Source organism: Heteronotia binoei, chromosome 2, assembly GCF_032191835.1.
Source record: "Heteronotia binoei isolate CCM8104 ecotype False Entrance Well chromosome 2, APGP_CSIRO_Hbin_v1, whole genome shotgun sequence".
Taxonomy (NCBI): domain Eukaryota; kingdom Metazoa; phylum Chordata; class Lepidosauria; order Squamata; family Gekkonidae; genus Heteronotia; species Heteronotia binoei.
Genome location: NC_083224.1, coordinates 16,738,723 through 16,754,586, shown reverse-complemented (window position 1 = coordinate 16,754,586; position 15,864 = coordinate 16,738,723).

Genomic DNA, 15,864 nt, shown 5'->3' with positions numbered 1-15,864 from the left:
GCCTGTTGTGCTGTTTTATTGAGCGCTTCTGTGAGGTCTTTGAGTTGTGAGGGATTGTGAACATTAAATCTTTCAGTCATTGTAGCGATTAACGCATCTTAAACATCCCTCATTGATGTTTGGATAGTGTCTTGTATAGTTTTTAGTATTGTTTCTTCCGTTTGGAATTCTTCATTTTTGCTTTCTTGCATTGTCTCTGGTGCGGTCGCCATTTTGTTTTTTTCAGTCGCTGCGGAGCTTGTCCTTGCAAGCAGGGGCTTTTCTTGTTTTAGAGAGTTCTTTATCAGGCTTTTTCTTCACTGCCGTATTTATTTGCTTTTTCTTCATTTATACATTACTTTAATCTGGTGCCCAATTGCTTTTTTCAGCTGCTAATTAGAATTCCTAGAGGGAGGCAGGAAGAGCTCCAGGATTAGGTGTCTGCCATGTTCAGCGCAGCGCCACGCCCCGAAAATATACTTTTGATTGATGGCCATTTATTCTAAGATAGAGCTGTTAACAGATGTACGTTGTTCCAAACACAGATGGAATATTAGTAGCAATTTGGGGCTAGTTTAGACCCCCAACCTTGTATAATTTGCTAATGCCAACTTCAGAAAACTTATCCTTCCATAGAGCATCACCTTGCTCCCCTACCTACCTACAATTTGTGCTGCCTTTTGATTGGTAGGTGAGGGACAGTGCGAATGTCCCATTTTCTCAACTGTTTTTGTTGTTGTTCAGTCACACAGTCGAGTCTGACTCTTTGTGACCCCATGGACAAAGTCACGCCAGGCCGTGCTGTCTTTCACTATCCTCCGAAGTCTCACTATGTGTCATCCACCTTCAGTGTGTCTCCCATGTTAGAGGAACTTCTCCTGTCCATCTCCTTCCCTCTGCTCCTCGGCAGAAGTTGTTGTCTTCCCCCTCTGAAAATCCATTTCCTCGTTACACTCAATCAGCAACTTTTTTTCTCCACAACTCTGGAGGAATTTTTGTGTGTGGAGCAGGGATTTTTCCCCATGTGGAGAGGTTCAACTTAAAACATACACATAGAATATTAACTCTCCAAGGAACTGGAGTCACTGCCCTCAACACTAGCTCAGTCCACCACAAAAATCACATATCCTCCAGAAATTCATTAGCCGCCTGTCAATGACCCGACCTCAATCTGCCCTTTTCTCCCACCACCTCTGTGTCATTCATCCACACCAATCCATTCTCCAAATTCAAGAACGCGCCCACTCCTTTCCTTGCAGTTCATTTCCACTTTGAGACCTGATCTTCTGTCATGATCTGAGGCCTAGTGTGGCCTAAAGGTTAGGGAGAAATCTGTGTAGAAGTAGATATGCACTCGTTCTGAGCTTCAAGGATGGGGACTAGCAACTGGGAGTCCCAGATTCATAAGCTCCACTCCACCGTGGAGGTTGCTGGGTGACTTTGGGCCACTCACTCTGTAAGCCTAACTTACCCTGCACAGTTGTGAGGTCAGAAACATAGACAGTTGCTGTGAGTCCGGTCCCCATTTGGAGAGAAAAGCAAGGAACAGATTCCTAGAAAAATCAAATGATGCAATGAAACCTTGTGAAGTCTTTATTCTTATGCTGTTTTAAGCCCCATCAGTCGGGCTTTCGCCCGGGTCATGGGACGGAGACAGTGCTGGTTGCCCTGGTGGATAATCTTCAGCGGCATCTGGACCGAGGCGGCTCGGCGGTACTGATGTTGTTAGACCTATCGGCAGTGTTCGATACGGTCAACCATCGGTTGCTGACCTGCCGTCTCGCTGACGTGGGGATTCAGGGGTTGGCTTTACAATGGCTTTCCTCTTTCCTCGATGGTCGGGGACAAAGGGTGGCAATTGGGAATGAATTGTCCCGGAGGCGCCCGCTCGATTGCAGGGTGCCTCAGGGGGCAGTACTTTCCCCGATGTTATTCAACATCTACATGCGCCCCCTTGCCCAGATTGTCCGGAGATATGTGCTGGGCTGCCACCAGTACGCTGATGACACCCAGCTCTATCTACTCATGGACGGACGGCCTGCCTGTGTCCCAGAAAATCTGGACCTGGCGCTGCAAGCTGTGTCTAGATGGCTCAGGCTGAGTGAGCTGAAACTAAATCCAGCGAAGACAGAGGTCCTTTGCTTAGGTCGCCGTGGTCTGGGGGGGGGGGGGGGAGATTTCCTTACCAGCCCTTGATGGTGTGCCTCTGACAGAGGTGCACAGGGTCAGGAGCTTGGGGGTACTATTGGAGCCTACCTAACTATGGAGGCCCAAATAGCAGCCACTGCCAAGTCCGCATTTTTTCACCTTAGGTGAGCAAGGCAGTTGGCCCCTTTCCTGGAGGACGGCGATCTGGCAACAGTGATCCATGCAATGGTCACCTCGAGGTCAGATTACTGTAATGCCTCTACATGGGGCTGCCCCTGTGCCGAACCCAGAAGTTGCAGCTAGTGCAGAACGACGACGCCCGGCTGTTATTAAGGCTCCCTAGACGGGAGCACATTCAGCCGGGGCTTCGGGGACTGCACTGGCTGCCGATAACATACCGAGTTCGGTACAAGGTGCTGGTTATTACCTTTAAAGCCCTTTATGGCCTAGGACCTGCCTACCTTAGGGACCGTCTCTCCCCATATGTTCCCCAGAGAGTACTGAGATCGGGTTCTCAGAATTTCCTTATAATCCCGGGCCAAAGGAGGCCCGTCTGAAATCAACTAAGGACAGGGCCTTTTCGATCACAGCCCCCCTGCTGGTGGAACCAGCTGCCGGAGGAGGTGAGGGCCCTGCGGAACCTTGGGCAGTTCTGCAGGGCCTGTAAGACAGTCCTCTTCCGGTTGGCATACAACTGACCAATATCTGAACATCCGAATATTTGAACATCAGAATATCGGAATATCAGAATATCTAAATATTTGAATAGCTGAATTTTTAAGGAAGACATGGCATACTGATAATTGTGTTTTTACTCTATTTTATTGTATAAATTATTAATGTATTTTAAATTGATTTATTGTTAGAATTTTGTGTTGTGAGCCTCCCTGAGCCCGCTTTGGTGGGGTAGGGCAGGATATAAATCGAAATAAACAAACAAACCAAACTGAGAGCACCACCTTCTTGGTTTCCCTTAAGAGCCATTACAGACGATGGAAAAATATCTGTGTTGTGTCTGTTTCATCTTCCTTCATGGTTTCTCACTCAATCCTGCATTGTCTCTTTCTGTTATTTAGCAACTATTGATGGAATGGTGAGGTCCAGATCAGTTGCTTTGGTCATCTTAGAGGTGGGCATGTCAGTTAGCTGTTGGTTTCCCTTCTCTTTGCTGCATCTCTTTGGCATTTAGCTCAAAGGTGCTGTTTTGATTTATTTGAATGCATTTCCCACTGTGTATGTTTCTAGAAGTATGGTGGGAAATAAGTGGACAAGAGCTGTGTGTATTTTGCTTTAATCAAGTTGGCCAGCTGCCTTCTCTCCCAAGATCAGGCCTGCTTCCTCCATTGCCGTATGTGATGGAGAAAGACGTTTGGCTTCTGACAGACTCCCCTGTCTGGTGAAGTAGTTTCTTTTGTCCAAATTCCAGAAAGTTAGCCATGCTAAGTCTTTTGTTTGTGTTCAGTTAGCCCAGGTGACTAGATAATCATGCTTTACAAATTTTTGTTTTGTGAAAGACTTGGTTGGTGGTGCCACGTGTTTGTAGATCCTGAAATATAGAACTTGATCTTGAAATATAACATTAAAAATGTTGAGTTCTACAAAGACATGCTTTAAAGATATATTTACAGAAATGTGAGGAAATGTCCACAGCTGTTGGAGCAATAGTGGCTCTCTTTGTCACTTCCCCTAGCTTGGCCTTCTCTTCCTCTCTGTTCTGGCCCAGCTTCATATTCTGGGTTTAAGAAATTTATCTCAATTTATTCAGCTGGCATACTGTAACAACCGAACACTTGTAGCCCTGAGTTGTAGCACCGGCCCTACTCCTGTTTAATCTTGGCCTCCAACTACACCCCTGCTCCTCCCCCAAACACAAGCAGTACTTACTCTCACCCCAACTATATTTTTCTTCCCCTCTAATGAGTTTGCAGCTGAATGGTTTCCAATTGGCAAAAATGTCAAAGGATGCATTTTATCTCCCTGTCTCTTCATGCACAACATATCATAAGGAAATCTATATGCACAACATATCATAAGGAAATCTGGATTACTTTCAGATAAAGGGGGAGTGAAAATTGGAAGATTAACCATTTTTGTTTTGTATTTTTATGTGCATGCATATGAGTGTGTGCACCTGGAAGTCATGGTGACCTCTGGTGATAGACCCCTAATTCAGAGATATGGCTGAATAAAGCTTTCCCCTGCCTCCCAGCTCTGGTATTTCAAGGAGGTCTCCCATCCAAGCATTTGCCAGAGTCGGCCCTGCATAGTTTCTGAGATCTGATGAGATCAGGCTTCCCTGGGCTATCCAGGTCAGAGCTGAAGATTAATAGTTTTAGATATGAATATTACATCACATCATTGGCAGAAAACAGTGAAGACTTGAAACCACCACTGCAGAAGCTTAAAGCAGAACATGCCAAAGCAGGGTTACAACTCGACATCAAGAGGACAAAAATAACGACTTGTAGGGAATTACAGAACATTAAGTTTGATGAAGAAGAAATTGAAAATGTTCAAGTTTTTCTGTTTCTTGGTTCCATCATCCACCAAAAGGGAGACTGAACCCATTAAGTCAAGAAGAGACTGAACATTCAATGACTGCTAACAATATGACATTTTGGAGAATGTTAATTCAGAAGGTTGCCGTGAGTCAGAAGCAACTTGACAGAACTCCACACACACATCAAGTGGATAAGAAAGGACACTGGAACTTGTGTGAGTGTCTCTTCCTTCACCAATTTAAGTTTCTTTGAGACCAAGAAGCTTATGCTTGTTTATGTAAGCAAAGAATGCCAAGAGACCTCTGTAAAGACTTGTCTGAATAGCAGGAACGGCTACTTGTTTGTGACAGACTGTCTGATGTTTATATTTATAGAAGGTTACCTCATTCCTGTGCCTGTTTGCCTCATAAGTCCTAAACCTTAATCCTACCTGACCATTTCCCTTAAAAGTGAAATAAAACTGTTTGTTTGATGTACCATTTCTCTCTCATGTGCCATTATCAAACTAAGACAAAAGAAGGAGTTTAATCAGTCCCTTGCTTGCCTAGGCTGGGTCAGCATATATAGATAATATACATTCAAAACAGCTGGGTGGGACAGTAAGAAAAACAAGAAAGACAACATTTACTGAGCCAAGAAGATGATAAAGGGAATCCAAAAGCTCTTTTCTCTTCATAAAACTTTGCTAACATTCTCTTTTCTAAATGGTTTAGGCTCACATTTGAAAATAGCAAAAAACTTCTTGACTATCCTAGTGTCTAAAAAATCAATTTCTGTTTGATTCCACTTCATTTTGAATTTGATATTGCAATGCAGATTCTTCATCAAATTCTATTAAGTTAGGCAGATGCTCTACCACTGAGCCACAGCCCCTCTCTAGAGTTCACAGCAACCTTTTGCAATAGTTGAACTTGAGAGTGACGTCCAAGTTCACCCAATGCAGAATTGAACTTGACACTGCGAAGTTAGTCTGACATGCTAATAGCTAAGCACGTTGGTTCTCTTTCTGGATTTGGTCTGGTTGAACAGGTTCTCCAAATGAATGAGAACATTTGTTCAACCAAAGTGTTGGCTTGGCTGGTGGGAAGGAGCATGTCAATCAGTGAGTCATAGAATCATAGAGTTGGAAGGGACCTCTAGGGTCATCTAGTCCAACCCCCTGCACAATGCAGGAAACTCACAAACACCTACCCCTCAATTCACAGGATCTTCATTGCTGTGAGATGGCCATCTAGTCTCTGTTTAAAAACCTCCAAGGAAGGAGAGCCCACCACCTCCCAAGAAAGCCTGTTCCACTGAGGAACCGCTCTAACGGTCAGGAAGTTCTTCCTAATGTTGAGCTGGAAACTCTTTTGATTTAATTTCAACCCATTGGTTCTGGTCCTACCTTCGGGGGCCACAGAAAACAAGTCATGAAGTGCTGCTGAGTTTGGTTTTCATAAATTAACAGTTTTTTGGTTTTAAATCATGAAACAGTACAATTATAAATAAAACATGAATAGGCTGATATTGTCTAGATGTCTGCCTATACATATACAAACATACATACACACACACACATTCATATATATACATATAACATGTACTTCAAAGGAATGTATTACAATATAAATAAACAAACAGTGCCGACATTCTACCATAGGTGTAATCATTAACAATTTTAGGGATTTCTTGTTGAGCAGTTAGATAATCCAGTACAGGAAACCATATAGTTTTAAAATTGGCAGGTGTTTCACAGCCGTCAATTGAATTAAGATTGTCAGTCAATTTTGCCATCATATAAAACTCCCAAATTTTGTTATGCCACTGAGTAAGGGAAGGGGGTGATGTGCTTTTCCAATTCCTAGCAATGCATGTTTTGCAGACAATAATAATATGACTCTGCCAATAGTCGTAGAAGTATATTTATGAGAGACCCAACTGTTTAAGAAAAGATCTTCTGGGATTGCCAAAATATCAACTCTTGAAATTGAATTAATGTAATAACTGAAGACCAGAATTGTTTAACACTAGGACACTCTAGTCAACAATGTAAATAATCTCTTAATCTGCCCACACCTTTCCCAGCACATAGGTAAGGAAGAACATTGTGGGAGAAGAAGAAGATGAAGATATTGGATTTATATCCCACCCTCGACTCCAAATCTGAGTCTCAGAGCGGCTCACAATCTCCTTTATCTTCCTTCCCCACAACAGACACTTTGTGAGGTAGGTGGGGCTGAGAGGGCTCTCACAGCAGCTGCCCTTTCAAGGACAACCTCTGCCAGAGCTATGGCTGACCCAAGGCCATTCCAGGAGGTGCAAGTGGAGGAGTGGGGAATCAAACCCGGATCTCCCAGATAAGAGAGCTATGGCTGACCCAAGGCCATTCCAGCAGGTGCGAGTGGAGGAGTGGGGAATCAAACCCGGTTCTCCCAGATAAGAGAGCTCTGGCTGACCCAAGGCCATCCCAGCAGGTGCAAGTGGAGGAATGGGGAATCAAACCTGGTTCTCCCAGATAAGAGTCTGCACACTTCACCACTACACCAAACTGGCTCTGGAGCTGGACATTCACCCAAGGAAGAGAAAGAAATTTGTGATATTAATATTTCTGAGATGTTAATTGCTGCATTGTGGTGTCCTATCTTCCGTTTTGTATTCTGCGTCTTCTAGTTCGGTAGTTTTGGAATACTCTCTGTTTTGTTTCAAGCTGTTAACAGACATGATAGCACTTTAAGAGAACGGTGTGAACATTCCATTCACAGGAGGCAGTGCCTTTTTCTCCTCCCCACAAGGAGGTTGGCAACCCCACAGCCATCCCTTGAACGCCACAGCCCTTTCCTCCTCTGCTCTTTCCTGTGAACATGGAGCTTCCCAGCCCTTATTACTAGGTGGATGCATAAGGAACTACTGGGCCAGGCAAGGAAGGGTCTGGGGTATGCTTGCCAACCCCCAGGTGGGGGCAGGGGATCCCCCGGTTTGGAGGTCATCCCCCTGCTTCAAGAAAGCAGGGATGGGGGGAGGGAAATGTCTGGTGGGCACGCCATTATACCCTATAGAGATCAATTCAGGGGTGTCAAATTTGCAGCCTGGAGGCCGAATCAGGCCCCCAGAGGACTCTTAGGCCCCCAAGCAACTGGCTGTCCTCTGCTTCCTTCTCCCTCTCTCTTGCTTCTTTCTGCATAACGGCTTGCTTTGCAAGGCTTGCTCAGTTGCACAGGAACTACAGAGCAAAGCCTCTATTTTCTCCATTAGCCGAGGCTCCTCCCTTGGGGAGGAAATGCGGAGGGAGAGCTTGCTTTGCACAGCAGAGCTGCCGAGCCAAGCCTCTCTTCCTTCTGTTGGCTGAGGCTCCCCCCCATCCCCTGGGGAAGGAAGGAAAGAGTTTCCTTTGCCCACTTCCCTGGATTCCATGGGAGAAATGCAAAGAAAGCACCTTGAAGATCAACGTGCGCTAATGTTTTAAGCATGTTTTAAGGGGTTTTAAAAAATCTTTAATTAGATTTGTCTATGTCCTTTATAAAGTTTATATCTCTGCTATATAATCTTAAATAAGTACACACCTAGCCCGGCCCAACAAGGTCTCATTTATGTCAGATCCGTCCCTCATAACAAATAAGTTCGACACCCCTGCCATAGGGTATAATGGAGAATTGATCCATTTATTTATTTAATGATTTATATCCCGCCCTTCCCACGAGTGGCTCAGGGCGCCTCACAACAAATAATTAGACATAATTTAAACTAGCATTTAAAATATTAAGATTTAAAACATTCAGAAAATTAAAACCTAAAAACATTAAACAGTATAACAATATGTATAACAAAGCTACGTGGTAAACTACCTATCATTTCCCATATCAGATTAGATGTAGACTAGGTATAAGCTAGCCAGAAGAGGGTTGTCTTACAGGCCCTGCGGAACTGAATAAGGTCCCGCAGGGCCCTCACCTCCTCCGGCAGCTGGTTCCACCATGTAGGGGCCATAACAGAGAAGGCCCTGTCCCTAGTTGATTTTAGGCGGGCTTCTTTTGGCCCGGGGATAGTGAGAAGATTTTGAGTTCCCGACCTCAGTACTCTCTGGGGAACATGTGGGGAGAGACGGCCCTTAAGATAGGCAGGTCCCAGGCCATGGGTATCTGGGGATCCAGAGGGGCTGTTTTTTTGTCCTAGAGGCACCAAAATTTCAGCATAGCATCCATTTCCTCTCCTCAAAATGCCCCCCAAACTTCAAAAAGATTGGACCAGGCAGGGGGTCAAATTCCCTGAGCCCCCAAAGAATGTGCTCCTATCTCCCATTATTTCTTATGGGAGGAAGGCATTTAAAAGGAGCAGGATCCCTTTAAATGTGGTGGCCAGAACTCCTTTTGGAGTTCAATCCTGGCTCCACCCCCAAGGTCTCCTGGCTCCACCCCCAAAGTCCCCAGGTATTTCTTGAGTCGGACTTGGCAACCCTATTCTTTGGCCACTGGCTCAGCCTCCTTTTCCTGGAAAGAAGTCTCAGGGTTGATCCAGCCGAATTAGAGGGCGTGGCTGAATGCAGCCGGGCTGAACGAAGCCCCGTCCCGCGGGGACGGCAGGGAGCTTTTTGGAGGGATCTGCAGCCACGAAAGGGTTAAAAGAGCCGCGCTGTTGGCTAGAGAGGCCGACCGAGGGGGTGGGAAAGAAGAGAACAGGGAGGCGTTGGGACGGGCAGAAACTAGTTATAGATCCAGGCTTCACTATTCCCAAAGCAGCGCAGCCCAAGGGTGGCCAAACTTGCTTAACGTAAGAGCCACATAGAATAAACGTAAAATGTTTGAGAGCCGCAAGACATGAACCTCCAATGTTTGAGAGCTGCAAGGAAGGAAAGCAAATCGATGGGAAGGAGAGAGAGGTGGGAAGCAAGCAACTTTAAATGCATTTTCCAAGCTGCTGGCTGGCTTGGCTTGGCTAAGTGATGTAAAGACAGAAATGCCTTCTGCAAAAGTCACATGTGGCTTCCAAGCCGTAGTTTGGCCGCCCCAGTGCAACCTAAGCATGTCTCACGCTTCCGCCCCCCCCCCACCACTTAGTCTCCCAGTCCTTCAATTCTGGGGGTGCAGACAAATGCTGGGGGGGGGGGGGGGCGGGAGAAGAGGCAGTTTGTTGTAGTGGTTAAGTGCAGGGACTCTTATCTGGGAGAACCGGGTTTGATTCCCCACTCCTCCACTTGCAGCTACTGGAATGGCCTTGAGTTAGCCATAGCTGTCATAGGAGTTGTCCTTGAAAGGGCAGCTGCTGTGAGAACTCTCTCAGCCCCACCCACCTCTCAGGGTGTCTGTTGCAGGGGGTGAGGGAGGTAAAGGAGATTGTGACCACTCTGAGGTTCAGAGTATAGGGCGGGATATAAATCCAATATCTTCTCCTTCTTGAAAGGTTGAAGGAACTGGGCAAGGTTAGCCTGAAGAGGAGGTGATATGATCACCATCTTCAAGTACTTGAAGGGCTGTCATCTAGAGGATGGTGTGGAATTGTTTTCTGTGGCCCCAGAAGTTTCGGGCCAGAACCAAAAGGTTGAAGTTAAATCAGAAGAGTTTCCGGCTCAACATCAGGAAGAAGAAGATTATATTGGATTTATATCCCGCCCTCCACTCCGAAGAGCCTCAGAGTGGCTCACAATCTCCTTTCCCTTCCTCCCCCACAACAGACACCCTGTGAGGTGGGTGGGGCTGGAGAGGGCTCTCACAGCAGCTGCCCTTTCAAGGACAACCTCTGCCAGAGCTCTGGCTGACCCAAGGCCATGCTAGCAGGTGCAACTGGAGGAGTGGGGAATCAAACCCGGTCCTCCCAGATAAAAGTCCACTTACTTAACCACTACACCAGACTGGCTCTCCGAATGAAGAACTGGGGAGGGATGGTGGCTCAGTGGTAGAGCATCTGCTTGGGAAGCAGAGGGTGCCAGGTTCAATCCCTGGCATCTCCAAAAAAGGGTCCAGGCAAATAGGTGTGGAAAACCTCAGCTTGAGACCCTGGAGAGCCGCTGCCAGTCTGAGTAGACAGTACTGACTTTGATGGACCAAGGGTCTGATTCAGTATAAGGTGGCTTCATATGTCCATATGTCTCAGTGGAACAGGCTTCTTCCTTGGGAGGTGGTGGGCTTTCCTTCCTTGGAGGTTTTTAAACAGAGGCTAAATGGCCATCTGATACTGATGAAGGTCGTGTGAATTTAGGGGCGGTGTCTGTGAGTTTCCTGCATTGTGCAGGGGGTTGGACTAGATGACCCTGGAGGTTCCTTCCAACTCTGTGATTCTATTATTCTACGTACTTGAAGGGCTGTCATACAGAGGATGGTGCAGAATCATTCTTCAGTGGAACAGGCTTCCTCCTTGGGAGGTGGTGGGCTCTCCTTCCTTGGAGGTTTCTAAACAGAGGCTAGATGGCCGTCTGACAGCAATAAGGGTCCTGTGAATTTGGGGGGAGGTGTTTGTGTGTTTCCTGCATTGTGCAGGGGGTTGATGACCCTGGAGGTCCCTTCCAACTCTAAGATTCTTAAAGGTAAAGGTAGTCCGCTGTGCAAGCAACCAGGCAACGCAGACTTTTTTATGTCTGCCGGGAAAACCTTGTAAAAGCAGCGTCACCCCAGAGTCGGAAATGACGGGTGCTTGCACAGGGGACCTTTCCTTTCCTTTCCTTGCCATTGCCTTCCCCACTCATCTACAGTCCACATTTCCCCCCAAAGCAAGCTGGGGACTCATTTGACCAACCTCGGAAGGTTGGAAGGCTGGGCAGTGAACATACGAAGCTGCCTTCTACTGAATCAGACCTTTGGTCCATCAAAGTCAGTATTGTCTTCTCAGACTGGCAGCGGCTCTCCAGGGTCTCAAGCTGAGGTTTTCCACACCTATTTGCCTGGACCCTTTTTAGTTGGAGATGCCAGGGATTGAACCTGGGACCTTCTGCTGCTCTACCACTGAGCCACCATCCCTCCCCTAAGTCAACCTGGCGCCCTCTACCCAAGTGTCCCTCTCCCCACACTGTTTCCCAGGCCGCCTTACAGTGCGGAGGAGGAAAGAAGCACTTTCTCAGCCTCCCTTTCCTGAGACGGCTGCGCAGAGGGACTCCAGAGCAGCCGCATTGAGCCGCATTAAAGGGCGCCCCTGACTGCAGCCGGGCTCAACCGAGCCCAGTCCCGCGCTGTCTTTACGAGGAGGGCAGAGAGCTTTTCTTCCAGACGCGAAAGGGTTAAAATAGCAGAGCTGTTGGCTAGAGAGGGGCCCGAGTGGTGGGGGCGGAGACAGAAAGAGAAGGGGGCGGAGCTTCAGACAGGCCAAAACCGGGAAGGTCCCAGTAAGTGTTCTTGGTCTCCGAAGACAGGAAAATTCTGCGCTCCACGTGTTTGGAGGAGGGGGGCGTTTAAATCCTTTGCAAACAGTGGTGGTCTTCTATGTAGGAGTTTCTCTTTGTGACCCCCGGGGGAGGGAAGGGGAGGGGGGGCTGCAGCGCCTGCCTGTTTTTTTTGGGGGGGGGGGTCTGCAGGACTTGCAAGGCGATCTGGTAGAGAGAATTGGGGGTGGGGGGCATGGCTATCCAATAATGTATGATAAGTAGGTATTTCATCCCAATTTTACAAGTTAAGGTGTATCAACGCTTCCGATGGGGATAACCACCTTGGCACCTTATGGAAAAATTGCGGTTTTATCCATTGCTGTGTTTTGTATAGTGTTTCCCTAATTTCATGTCTAGTAAATAAGCTATTTTTGGAGGGGGGTTGATTGATACCACATGCTCTTTTGCACTGTTTCATCGGGTGTATTTTATCTGATCAAAGTCACCTCCAGTCCCATTCTGGGGGGCGATCTCCGTGGGAGGACTCATTAGTGCTGAATGGCTGCCCCAAACACCACACGTTTGGGCCCCTGCTCCCCCCCCCACCTGCAGTTCCGGAGGGTGGGGTATGTGTCTGTGCATATTTTATTTATTTTCATTAATTCTACAACAAAGTTGAAGGCCAGTTTAGGACAAGCGAAGTTTTATACAAAGTATAAGCTTTTGTGTTCAAGCACACTTCTTCAAACTAGTCCATGTTTTTGCATTTTGTAAGACAGGAAATGCCAGTCTGTAACTGCAAGTTTTTTCTTAAGGCTGATGGAGTTCCACTCCATGCGGCTTTCCAGGAAGACAGATTCAGGAGGGCAGCTTATACCTTGTGTGACGGAACAGGCCCCATTCTGCCTTCAGACCCGGTCCCGTCAACTCCCTTTTGAGTTGTCAACTCCCGAAGGGAGCTTATCTTCTTCCCACCACTAGGGCACGCTGCCACCACCTGTTCAATTTAGGGGTTCCTGACCAAGAGGAACAGGACTCCCAATCCCCTTTGCCAGTTCTGTGACCTCAAGGTCCTCTGCCAACCCAGCACCTGGTTGGCACAGACACCACAGTCCTTCTTTGGGGGACCCCTGGAGGACTGGCACCCTTGCCAACTGTATGCCTTCCTTGGACTCACTTCTAACAGTGTGGTCTAAGGCGGTTGGGGAACCTTGGTGGTACAGAGGGACTAAAACATTTATTTAAAGCAAGCAACTATTTACAGGCATTTTTAAATACAGGGTGAACAGAAGTAATAAATTAAAGTAGGGATTAAATACTCCTTCTCTCCCTAATATACAACTGGCCCTGACCATACCATTCAGAACCAACTCACCAGCCTCCAAGACTCAAATTAAAACTCACCAGCCTCCAAGACTCAAATTAAAACTGCCTTTCCCTCCCCAAATCTGTAATATAAACCCCAATTCCCACCCAGGAACTGGTTTTCCCTCCTGCAGCCTTCTGGGAAACCAGCCTGAAAGCCTTCCTGTCTCTCTAGGAGGCCTCCTGAGAAGTGCTGCTTCCAGACAGGAGGGGTGGGGGAAGGAGGAATAGACTAGGCCAAAGCCTTGCCTAGAGTTTAAGACTCCTCTGGCCAACTCCCAGACAAGCACAGGCCTAAAATGGTGTTTCTCCACACCTTGTATAAAACTGTTTTGCTCTTAAAGGTGCCACAAGACTCAAACTTTGTTCTGCCGCTTCAGACCAACACGGCTGCCCACCTAAATCTGCATCAATTATGGTCCGCCGTCTAATGGAACTCGATGCAATCAATAGAATGGTACATTCATTAAATATGAAATAGAATGTGGGTTCCGGAACCAACCAGGAATCTGAAAAACAGTGTTGAAGGAAAGCATTACTCTTAACATGACCCAATAAATGATGCAAAATTACACAGCAAACTAGATCCAGTAATATAGACTCCAATAATTCATCCCAGTGACTTTGTGAAGCCTTTTGTATGGTACTTTCCTATTGCTCGAGTAGAAAAACCACTTGAATAATTAAGTCTTGCTTAGTTTGCGGAAAGCCGGGAGTGTGGGAGCCTTCATGATCAAGTACACCAGTTTGGTGTAGTGGTTAAGGAGAAGTGAACTCTAATGGTTAAGCCCTTACCAGTCACTTTGTCCTGGGCTCCAGTTTACCTTCAAATGTACCCACTAGACAGATTGATTCCCAGAAATAAATAACCATGCTCATGACATCAACAACTTTTAAAAAGTAAATGCTGGTGGTTTTGTTGCCTGAAGGACCAAAGAGTTACATATTTAAAAGCTTGACATGTAATATACTACAGTGACATTAATCCTCATCAGCAAACTACAGGGATGCTCCTTCTGATCCACTGGGGTAATCCTTAGGTGTCTCTTCACCAGGGTCAGTGATGTAACTCTGTTTTCTTCTTGCCTTTCTGATATCTTTCCCTCACCCTCTTCACAGCCAAGTGAAGCAGAGTGTCTTTCCAGAGTCAGAGGCAGCAGCCCAAGAGAAAGGGGAAGAAGATGGAAGAGAAGGACTCAGAAGGCCCTGGAACTGGCAAGACATCCAGGAAATGTCCCCATCCCCTCCAAGCAGGGAGTGGAGATGAGTTTTGGCAAAGGCCTGTCCCAGATATCTTGGTTCAGGACCCTTTGACTGCAGATGTACGCAGCCGATGCTTCCGGCAGTTCTGTTACCAGGAGGCTGATGGGCCCCGAGAGGTTTGCAGCCGGCTCCACGGACTTTGTAAGGACTGGCTGGAGCCAGAGAGGCGCACCAAGAAGGAGATGGTGGACCTGGTGATCCTGGAGCAGTTCCTGGCCATCCTGCCGCAGGAAGTGCAGGGCTGGGTGAGAGGATGCGGGCCAGAGAGCAGTTCCCAGGCAGTGGCCCTGGCCGAAGGTTTCCTCCTGAGTCAGGCAGAGGAGAAGAGGCAGGCACAGCAGGTGAGGGGCTTTCAGTCGCTCCGCTCAAGCAATGTGCTTCTCCTAAGGCTTCCTGCCAGATATTTCTGTGCGTGTGTGAACTGCCATCCAGTCACTTCTGACTTATGGAAATCCTAGGAATGTCCTCTCATTGACAGCCTTGCTCAGATCTTGCAGACTGAAGGCCGTGGCTTCCTTGATTGAGTCCATCCATCACATGTTCGGTCTTCCTCTTTTCCAGCTGCCTTCCACTTTCCTTTGCATTTTTTTTTTATTCCTAGTGACTCCTGTCCTTTTGTAATGTCACCAAAATACTATTGCCTTAGTTGAATCATTTTAGCTTCCGGGGAGAGTTGAGTCTTGATTTGATCTAGAACCAAGTTATTTGTCTTTTTTGGCGGCCCATGCTATCTGTACAAACTCTCCTCCAGCAATACAAAAACCCCATTTTCTTCCTGTCAGCTTTCTTCCTTGTCCAACTTTCACACCTACAGATAGTAATGGGGAATATTTTGGTACAAATTAACTTGCTGCTGGTCACCATTGACACATCCTTACATCTTAAGAATCTTTTTCAGCTCCTTCATGGCTAACTTTCCCAGTCTCCTGGATTCTTCTTTGCAGTCTCCCTTTTGGTTGATGCGGGACACAAGGAACAAAAACTCTTGAACAATTTCAATTTCTTCATAATCAGCCTTAAATTTGTGTAATTTCACACTAATAATTATTTTTGTCTTCCTGATGTTCGGCTGTAATCTTCCTTTAGCAGTTTTTCTGTGCTAGCCTTCATGAGTAATTATTCCAAATCTTCACTACTTTCTGCCAATAATTTGATGTCATCTGCATATCTCAGATTGTTAATGTTCCTTCCACTCATTTTCACTCCCATCTCCATTTAAATGTCATCTAGGTTGCCTGAGGATATGTTCTGCACGGAGACTAAGGAGACGGGGAGATAAAATACATCCTAATCTGGCACCTTTGCCGATTGGAAACCATTCTGTTTCTCCATATTCTGTCC